We start from the raw sequence: 10,227 nt of genomic DNA on the forward strand, positions 1-10,227 counted from the left end.
AAAAAAAAAAAAAAAAAAAAAAAAAAAAAGATTTACCTTTTGTTAATATTTTTGCCATATTTGTGTACACATGTTCTCTCTCCACACACTTTCATTTTCTCTGAATCATTTGAAAGTAAGAATGTAATTGCATTTTTAACAGTCTCAGTGCAAGATCCTATTTAAAAAAAATTAGATTAGAGATTCACTGTATAGTAATTTATTAGGGTCAGGGGAAGAGAAGGAGAGGGGTTAACAATATTTTCTGTCTGGAAATTAGGGCACTGTCACCTTTGAGAAAGATAAAACCGGTCAGGATCAAACTGATCTAGGAGCCAAATATTAAGCTAACTGATTGAACTCAAGAAAGGGTTTTCAATGGCTTGTTTGCAGTTAAGAATATTGAGAGCTTCCCTCCCTCCCTTATTCCTCTGTGGCAAACCCTAAGAATAAGTGAGAGGGGACAGATATATACACAGATAATTATGTAGATTTCTTAAACAGAGCTTTAAAAAAAGAAAACAAAACTCCTTGAATATGACTTTAAGGAGAAGCTTCCTTCTCCGGTTTGCTGTCTTTATCCATAGGATAGTAATAGGTGTTGCCAACTGGTTGACCCTCTTAAGGAGTTTGGGGAAGGAAAGTTGTTCCTCCCTCACTCCTCACTCACTTCCACATGACACAAGGTAGCTTCTTTCACATTTGTCTTGATTTGTTTAAAATGGCAAGAAGGTCGTTATTCCAGCTGGCTTTGGCCCTCTCTCAGACCCACCTGTAGAGTTCAGGTGGGTCTGAAGTTCACCGTGTTCCCTGCTCTTGACCCCTGCTCCTCTGCATTTGTAGTGCAGGCTGGAATGTCCAGACTAGGGGTGCGGTGGGGCAGGCCAGTGGAGATGGGGTGGCAAGAAGCGCCCTCCCTTGGCTGTGAGATCCAGCAATAAAGCAGAGGGATGTGATTAACAGCCCCAGATTAACAGCCCCAGAACTCTCATTACAAAAGATGTATGTGCTTTGTTGAAAGAAAGTCAAATAACCCAGAAGTCTGTTGGTGGTTCTTCCTCACATACATTCCAAGTTAAGTACTGTTAGCCTTGTGGTGCAGGTCCTTCCACACCTTTCCCTATGGACAGATGGACACGTCTGAGTTCCACTGGGGCCAGGACAGAGGAAACAGAAACTCAGCCCCGTGGGGACCCAGAGGAAGGAGGACAGCACCTTCAACCATCCTGCTGTCTTGATAAGCCAGTTGTCAGATTGCTGTGCAGTGGGGTAGCCAGGCTGGGCTGGTCCCAGCAGCCTTTGGGGAGAATCAGGTTGGGGAAAGCTGCAAAAAAGAATATATAGAACTATAGAGACTTATAGTCTCTATAAGTATTGCTTCTTTATATTGCGACATTTAGATACTGAGAATAATTAGAAAAGTAGGAATTGAAAATTAGGAAGAAATGAGAGATGAAGTGGGTGGTTTCAGAAGAACAGATGGATGTATTTTGTGATGCAGCCTTGGGAGAGACTGGAGGGCAGCTGAGCCTGCGAGGATGTCTCCTGCCCTTGGGAGGGACTGGGGGGTGGGATTCATGGGTGTTGTGCCTGGGAGTGATCAAGGTTAGACAGACCTCTTGAGGGTTTGGTGCTCCTTTATCTGATGTTCTCTGGCATGAAGTTATCCATGGGCAGAGCTGTGGCTCTGATCTGAGCTCATCATCCTGTGAGTCTAGCAGTGGTACCAGCATTGACGCCCTTACCCCACCCTACCCGCCTTGGTGAGCATGCACAGGAAAGGCAACATGCTCTCCACGATGTTCATGGCATAGGTGATAGCTCTGTTGTTTTTATTCAAGGATGACATCATCCTACCTTTCCTGGTCCCAGAGCTGGAGACACAAAGATGCCCCCATGGGCGGGTTGGTCTGGGACCCTGGAGGTTCCTGGTATGACCTGTGTCACCAACTTGGGGCACACTCCTTCACTTTACTTTTCCAGGTGATGCTCAAGCCTTTATGTCCATAAGCAACAATTCTTGTACCTCCCTCTAGATCACCCTTCCCCTGGATGTCAAAGAATTCCAGGGGTCAGTCCTCCTTCCCAAGCTGGACTGGGACACCAGAAAATTAGATGTGCACACTAATTGACCGTGGTGACCACAGGGGTCGCTGGTGTAAGTGAAGGTCTCCCCATGGTCCATGGGCCTGCCCACTCTGGGGACACATGCACAGGGTTGTGGCAGCCCACTCTGGTGCCCTAGAATAATTTCTCTTGGCTGTCACATGTGCAGCCTTCCTTCCTCAGAGCAGGACATCTGCCAGGGTCCCTAAGTCCTCAGTGGCTTCCCTCAGCTGTTGCATGAACCTTTTGATTCTGAATTTGGGTCAGCCTCCAGGGCCTCTCCCCTTCTCCAGGGGGAGTCACCTTAAGGGCCTTTCCTGCCATGTACCTGCTTCAGGCCACCCCAGACTACCCTGATGGCTGCCCCAACTTCATCCTCTGGGTTCCTGTGCAAACGTCTGCCCTGAACTGTGGAATCCAGGGAGAGGCAATCTTTGCTGAACCACACACAGCAAACCAGGCGGCTTGTTTATGTTTATCATCTTTCCCCAGAACAACTTGCTGCTTTTAGATTCACATAAGCATGGAAGCCTAGTCAAAGGATTTTTCCCATAATAAACATCCATTCTCTGTTTCTAGCTTAAGACTCAAATTCTCTATCACTCTGCATTAGAATACTTAGTTTAAAATGTTTAAAAATATATATACCAAGAACTATAAAAAGAAAGTAAATATTACCCTTCAGATACCCCCTTGTATCAGCCAGGATGCAAGAGAAAGGACACCTCAGTGGGGTAGTTTGAGGAGAGTTTAAGAAAGGGCTTGTCTGCCAAGGAGGAGGGAAACCCCAGGCAGACATGGATAGTGCCCAGCTACCACCCATGGGCCTGCAGGGGCAAGGCCAGGTCTCCTAAGCGCATATTCAAATTACTTTCAAAGGTTTTAAGAATCCCAAGGATTCTAAATCCTCTTTGAAGAGGCGGCAGAGTGGAGGGGCTGAGAGCACAGACTTGTGTGCGAATCCTCACCCGGCCACTTACTGATTTTGTGATGTGCGGCACGTTGCTTAACCTGTCTTGTGCCTCAGTGTCCTCACCTGCAAGTGGGGGTTATAATAGTGTCTACTTGATAGGGGTGCTGTGAGGAGTGAATGCTGTACATGACCCAGGTGCATTGCCTGGCAAATGGAGCTTGTGAAATAAAACCAATAAAAAAATGTCACTGTATATGCAACAAGCTGGTGTAACCTGCTGACTCCCAAGACGAGTGGGCCTTTTACCTTGCCCTTTGTTGCAGGCAGCAGACCAGCATTGTCCTTGGACTCTCAAGCCCCACAGGACTGTAGGGAAAGAATTCCTTTCTTACCACCTCTGCTCCCTTGGTGCCAGGCGCAGGTGCCTTGGACTTGGCAGGCCGGGGCGCCCTTGCTGGGCATCCCCTTAGGGGACTTGGCCTGCAGCCCTGACTCATTGGTAACCAGCCAGCAGAATCCCTCCCTCTCTGCCCTCCAGGGTGGCTGTTTCCTAGTCAGTCCCTGCAGACACAGCCTTCAGCTAAACTCATGTGTTTACTTATTCTGTTGCCAGTTCGTTTGCCTTTCTGAATGCTGTTTGAATGCTAAAAACAATTATTAAAAGTTTAAACTTCATTCTGAGTCAGAAAACTTCACTGAAGTGACTGCTGGTGGGAATCAGGTATACCTTCCATTCTGCTTAATTTTTAATACCAGCTTGGCATTTAAAAAAATTTTTTAGATTAAAAAATTAATTGAAGTATAGTTGATTTACAACGTTGTGTTAGTTTCAGGTGTATAGCAAAGTGATTTGGCTATGCATATATATATATACATATATGTCTTCATTCTTTTTTTCTGATTCTTTTCCATTATAGTTTATTACAAGCTATTGAATATAGTTCCCTGTGCTGTCTTCAGAGAAGGCAGAAAGAAAACTCAGTTGGAAGCCTGTGAGTTTGTGAATGCAGCTCCTAGACCTGACTTGCCCCCCCTGCCATGTGCCTTCCCTGCCTCCTGGGGCAGGGCGGGGCAGATGTTGGGGGCTTTTTTTTTTTTTAAGGCGTGCTGAGCAGCATGCGGGAACTTCCCTGACCAGGGATCAAACCCGTGCCCCCTGCATTGTGAGTGCGTAGTCTTAACCACTGGACCGCCAGGGAAGTCCCACATGTTGTGGGCTTAATACACAATTGGTTCTTGGACAAATGAGTAGAAGATAACCCTCTTTTCCTGAGCACTTTCTAAAGGCCAGATGTGGCACTGGCTCATACAAATGCCATGTAAGTTATGTCACTGTGACGAGCAGACACGTTCTTGGGAGGAGATGCCTAGTTCACCTACAGTAATATTGATGGTGGCAAGGATAGGCCCTGATCTTCCACAATTAATGTGCCTTGATATTTTTAGGTCTTGAGTACAGACTTGTTTGTCTAAACATAGTCTACTGCATTCATCAGGATTGTTTTAGTTGCAACTCAAACTGGCTCGAATTAAAAAGGGAATTCATTGGCTCATGTAACTAAAAACTTTGTGGAAAAGCTTCAGGCATTAAGGTGCTTTGTGGTGCTTCAAAGCTTTAGGCATTGATCCAGATGCTCAAGCAGTGTTCTCTGGAATATCTCATCTCTTGACCCTGCTTTCCTTCGTTTCATTTTTGGCATTTCCACATTTCAGCAGAGTGGCCAAACAGAAGGCTACTGGTTATGTCTTACTAACTTAGCCACCCAGGGAAAGAGTCCCTATTTTTTTCTTTTCTTTTTTTTTTTTTAGCTTAAAACACCATACATTTATTATTGACAGTTTTGGAGGTCAGAAGTCACTCTCACTGAAACTATTGATAAAATCACTTGTCAGCAGGCTGCATTCATTCTGGAGCCCCAGGGGAGAATCTACTTCCACACCCTTTTTTTAAAAAATTGAAGTGTAATTGACCTATGTTCTAACACCATGTTAGTTCCCAGTGTACAACATATTGATTCGATATTTCTATACATTACAAAATGATCACCAGAAGAGTCTTTTGATGCTTTCCACAAAATCCCTTGTTCATTGCCTCTGAGTGGCCCATCTTGAGCTATGTGCTGTTCTCTGGACCAATCACTGTGGCTGGGAGGATGAGGTGGTGTCATTGACAAGGCCTAGGTCACATGGTCTTGGGGGTGGGGGTGAGGGTATAGAGTCCCTCTAGTAAAACCTTAGGGATTAACGGGGGCATGGCATGGCTTCCCAAAGAAAAACCCAATGCTTTACCCAAATAAAACATGATGGAGAGTTAGAGCTTATTAAACTGAAATTTTCTCTTTGGAATTTCTACAAATGTTTCTGTTTGATTTAAGCAAAACATACAGGAGCCTGTTACTCTGGGTTTCCCAGACTCACTGGTGTGGCATTTGCCTCCTCTTACCTCCCAGCCCCAACTTCCTGTCATACAGAGGCCCCTATACAGAGCTGTCCTGCAGTGCTCTTTGCCATTCCTGAGCTTCTGAACATGCTTTTGCCCTTTACGTGGAATGCCTTCCTTGTTCCTCATTAAGCCCATTCATCCCGCAAAACTCAGCTCAGAAGTCTCATCTGTGAAGCCCCTGGTTTCCTGGGGGCAGAGCCAGTGCCTAACTGTATGGGTAGCATCCCATACCAGTCCCTCACAACGCACACACCTAGACTTTTCTAAAAGGATATAATTCACATACCATAAAACTTACCCTTTAAAAGTATACAACTGAATGAATTTCAGTATATTCACCAGGTTGCGCAAATATCACCACAATCTAATTCCAGAACATTTTTAAGACCCCCAAAAGAAAGCCGAGACCCATAAGCAGTCACTCTCCATCCTCCCCTTCCTCAGCCAGTGGCAGTCACCAATCTACCTTCTGTTTCTATGGATTTACCAGTTTTGGACATTTTGTGTAGATGGAATTACACAATACGTGGTCTTTCATGTCCGGCTTCTTTCACTTGCACAATGTAATAGTGTTTCCGAAGTTTATACACGTGGTATCACCTTTTTATTGACGTCTGAACAACATTCCACTGTATGTACACCACATTATGTTTTTGTCAAATGATGAACATGTGGTTATTTCCACACTTCGGTAATTATGAATAATGCTGCTATAAACATTCATGTACACGTTTCTGTGTGGACATATATTTTCAATTCTCTTGGGAGTGGAATTGCTGGGACATCATGGTAATACTGTTTTTAACTTTTGAGGAACCGCCAAACTATTCCAAAGTGACTGCAACATTTTACATTCTCATCACTAGTGTATGAGGGCTCCAGTTTCTCCACATCCTCCAACACTTAATATTGTCCATCTTTTTGATTATAGCCATCCTAGTGGCTGTGAAGTGGTATCTCAGTGTGGTTTTGATTTGCTTTTCCCTATTGAGTAATGACGTTGAATGCCTTTTCGTGTACTTACTGGTGATTTGTACATCTTCTTTGGAGAAATGTCTATTCAAATCTTTTAACCATTTTAAAAATGGGTTATTTGTGTTTTTATAGTTGAGACGTAGTTTTTTAGTCTTAATACTCAATCCCTACCAGATATTTGATTTGCAAATATTTTCTCCTATTCTGTGGGCTGTCTTTTCATTTTCTTCATGGTGTCCTTTGAAGCACAAAAGTCTTTAATAAAGTCCAATTTATCTGTTTTTCCTTCTGTTGCCTGTGCTTTTAGTATCGTATTTAAGAAACCATTGCCAAATCCAAGATCATGGAGATTTGCCCCTTGTAAGAGTTTTATAGTTTAGCTCCTACATTTAGGTCTATGAACCATTTTAGTTCATTTTTATACGTGGTGTTAGGTAAGGGACCAGCTTCATTCTTTTGCCTGAGGATATCCAGTTGTCCCAGCACCATTTGTTAAAAAGATTATTTTTTTCCCATTGAATTGTCTTGGCACCCTTGTTGAAAATTAACCACAAATGTATAGGTCTCTTTCTGGACTCTCAATTCTGTCCCATTGATCTGTGCCTATCCTTATGTCAGTACGACAATGTCTTTATTTTATTGTAGCTTTGTAGTAAGTTTCAAAATTGGGATAAGTGAGACCTCCAAATTTGCTTCTCCTTTTTAAGATTGTTTTGGCCATTCTGGGTCTCTAGCATTTCCATGGGAATTTTAGCTTGTCAATTTCTGCAAAGAAGCCAGGTGGGATTTTAATAGGGATTGTGTTGAATCTGTAGATCAGTTTTGGGAGTATTGCCATCTGAACAATATTAAGTCTTTAAATCCACGAACATAGGATGTTTTTCAATTTATTTAGATCATTTTTAATTTCTTTCAATAATGTTTTATAGTTTTCATTGTACAAGTCTTACACATCTTTTGTTAAATTCTTTCCTAAGTTTTTTATTCTTGTTGATTCTGTTGTAAATTGGATTGTTCATTGCTAGTGTATAGAAATGCAGTTGGCTTTGTGTGTTCATCTTATATCCTTCAACATTGCTGAAGTTGTTTATTAACTTCAGTAGTCTCTGTGTTGTGTATGTGAATTCCATAGGATTTTTTTTTCTTCTTTTTTTAAACAACATAATTTCTCAAAATAATTGATTTAAGCATATGCAGTGGTGACTTCAACCCTTGACTCCTGGCTCAGTACTGGTGAAAGTAATCAGCTTAACCATCTCAGAAGGATTGTGCCAAGTCAGTGAGCTGCTTGTGGATCCTCATCTGAAAACAGTCCCATATCTTAGAAACTTCACCACAAGGAGTTTTTCTTGTAGTGATTCTTAGAGTCTTGGTAGGCATCTGAACTGGTCCTTTCACTTTGAGATTCTTTGCCTTTGCACCACTGATCAGGACAGCACACACCTTCTCCAAAGATTTTATACTGTGGCTGGTTAGGGTAATTCTAATTCGGTGAATTGCCACCTCTGGTTCCGTGGGTGTCTTTCCGGTATCTTTAAAAGCCATGGCTGCGTCATGGCTTCCTAAAAGACTGTTCCTCAGGTGGAACAACACAGCTGTGAATCAGGAGCAGAAGTGGGCAGCCCAGGGCTCCACTGGGGCTGCAGCTGTGTCTGCATCTTCCTCAAAGAGCAGGATTTTCTAGATACAAGATCATGTCATCTGCAAACAGAGATGGTTTTACTTCTTCCTTTCCATTCTGGATGCTTTGATTTCTTTTTTTGCCTAAATGCCCCAGGTAGGACTTCTGATACAACCGTGCATAGGAGTGATGCTGTGGGTTTTTCATAGCTGCCCTTTATCAGGTTGAAGTTGTTCCCTTCTATTCCTAGTTTGTTGACTATTTTATCATGAAGGGGTGGTGGTTTTTTTTTTTCCAAATGCTTTTTCTGTGTCTATTGAGATGCAGTTTTTGTCCTTTATTAATATACCATATTGTATTAATACGGTATATTACATTGATTTTCTTATGTGGAACCAAATTTTTATTCCTGGGATAAACCCACGGTGTGTAGTCTTCATTACATGTTGCTGGATTTGGTTTGCCTGCAGCATTGTATTGAGGATTTCTGCATCTATATTGATAAGGAACATTGATCTGTGGTTTTCCTGTGGTACATTTCTTTTTCATCTTTGGACCTTATATTTTGTTGTTGTTGTTCTATTTTTTACTTTGTTGTCTTTTCCCCCAGCATGGGAGCTCCTTAGGGCCAAAGATGAGTACCGTAAACCTCAGATCTCTAGACCTCAGCACAGGGCCTATGTGGAGGGGTCAAGAGATGGTGACTGAGACAAATGAGAGGCAGCTTCTGCCCTGTACCAGACTGTCTTCTGGATCCTTGGAGTTCAAGTGCATTTGGAATGTTTTCATCCCAGTTGGATAGAACCTTGCCTGGATAGAACCTTAAATCCAAACAGCACCAAGGCATGGGTCATTTTCCTGTTGCACAACAGTCATGCCCACGGGGATGCCGGGAGCATCTTTGTATTCTTCCAGGAGCCTGGTGTAAGAGGGGAGTTGCAAACAGCTGCCACTCAGTAGTTGTTTGGTAACTGAAGGAGAGGGTGGGAATTGGCCTTTGCAAGCCCCCTTTATAGGAGATCCATGATCACCTTGTGGGTTTGAGGGCTGCAGACATCCTGGGAGCTTGTGGAGAGAAAGCCTGCATCCAAGTCCAAGCCCATAATCTGTAATGAGCTAGGAAACCCCCCAGATGAGGTTAATTTTGAAAATGGTTATTTGCTTCTCTGTGGTAATTTGAATTTCTCTGAAACCTCATCCAGAATCTTTCTCTAAAACGAATGACTTAATAAAAATATGATTATTAATAACACGTTGGTTATATTGGTTCATTAATTTCAGCAAATATTACATACTATTGCAAGATAGTAATAATAGAGAAAACTGGGTGTGGGATACATGGAAGCTCTTTGTATTATCTTCACAATAATTCTGTAAATCTAAAACTTAAAAAAATTTTAAAACTTTACTTAAATGATATAATGCTGAGTGAAGATTCGGGTTAAGCTGTTTTTCCAAATACTGTCCAATTTCCTAGCTCCTTTTATTGAATAGTAGAAATTGATTTGTGTCTGCTACTTATGTATAGAATTCTCATAATCTGGGTGTTAGTCTACTCTTAACTGATACACTCTTTTAAGTGTTGACATTTTATACATTTTGATATGTGAAAAAATCCATTTTCATTACTCAGTTATAAAATCCATCTTGGGCTTTTTCTCCCCCAGGTAAATAGAAAGTATCAAAAAATTATATTGGGATTTTAGATGGAAATGTACCAATCCTGTATTTTTATTTTGGGCTAGAATCAATTTATTTATGTTAATCTTTCAAATTCAAGAATATGGTATGCTTCTCAATTTATTCAAGTCTTCCTTTACAGTTTTTAGTAATTTAATCATTTTCTTCATGTAGGACGTGTGTGTGTGTGTGTGTGTGTGTGTGTGTGGTTATTCCTGGCTACTAGTTTTGTTGCTACAGTGTAAAATACTTTTCTTCTGAGTTTTGTTGAAGGATTTTGATTTTTTTGTGTCTGTATCTGATAAGCAGCCACTCTCTGAACTCTTTTCATTCGTTCTGAGTTTTGATGTATATCCTCTTGACGGTTTTCAGCCACATTAGTATACCGTCCGCACATATTAATGTGTTTTATTCCTCACCACAGCAGCCAGACCTTCCAGACTGATGTTAAGCGACTGTACTGATCTTGGGCCTATTTGTTCCCTGTCTGCCTTTAATGGAACTCCTTTC

The 10,227-nt window shown here is 42.0% G+C and overlaps 1 protein-coding gene and 1 pseudogene across 1 annotated transcript in view; one reads left to right on the forward strand and one right to left on the reverse strand.

Annotated features, from left to right (window-relative positions):
* The window catches only part of MORF4L1 (mortality factor 4 like 1), a 35,095-nt gene that overhangs the window by 24,323 nt on the left and 545 nt on the right, over window positions 1-10,227 (forward strand). The gene's annotated exons all lie outside the window — the stretch shown is intronic.
* LOC114903703 lies at window positions 6,837-10,215 on the reverse strand (annotated as a pseudogene).

The sequence above is a fragment of the Monodon monoceros genome, unplaced genomic scaffold (genome assembly GCF_005190385.1).
Source record: "Monodon monoceros isolate NGI ecotype Baffin Bay Population unplaced genomic scaffold, NGI_Narwhal_1 Super_Scaffold_21, whole genome shotgun sequence".
Classification (NCBI taxonomy): domain Eukaryota; kingdom Metazoa; phylum Chordata; class Mammalia; order Artiodactyla; family Monodontidae; genus Monodon; species Monodon monoceros.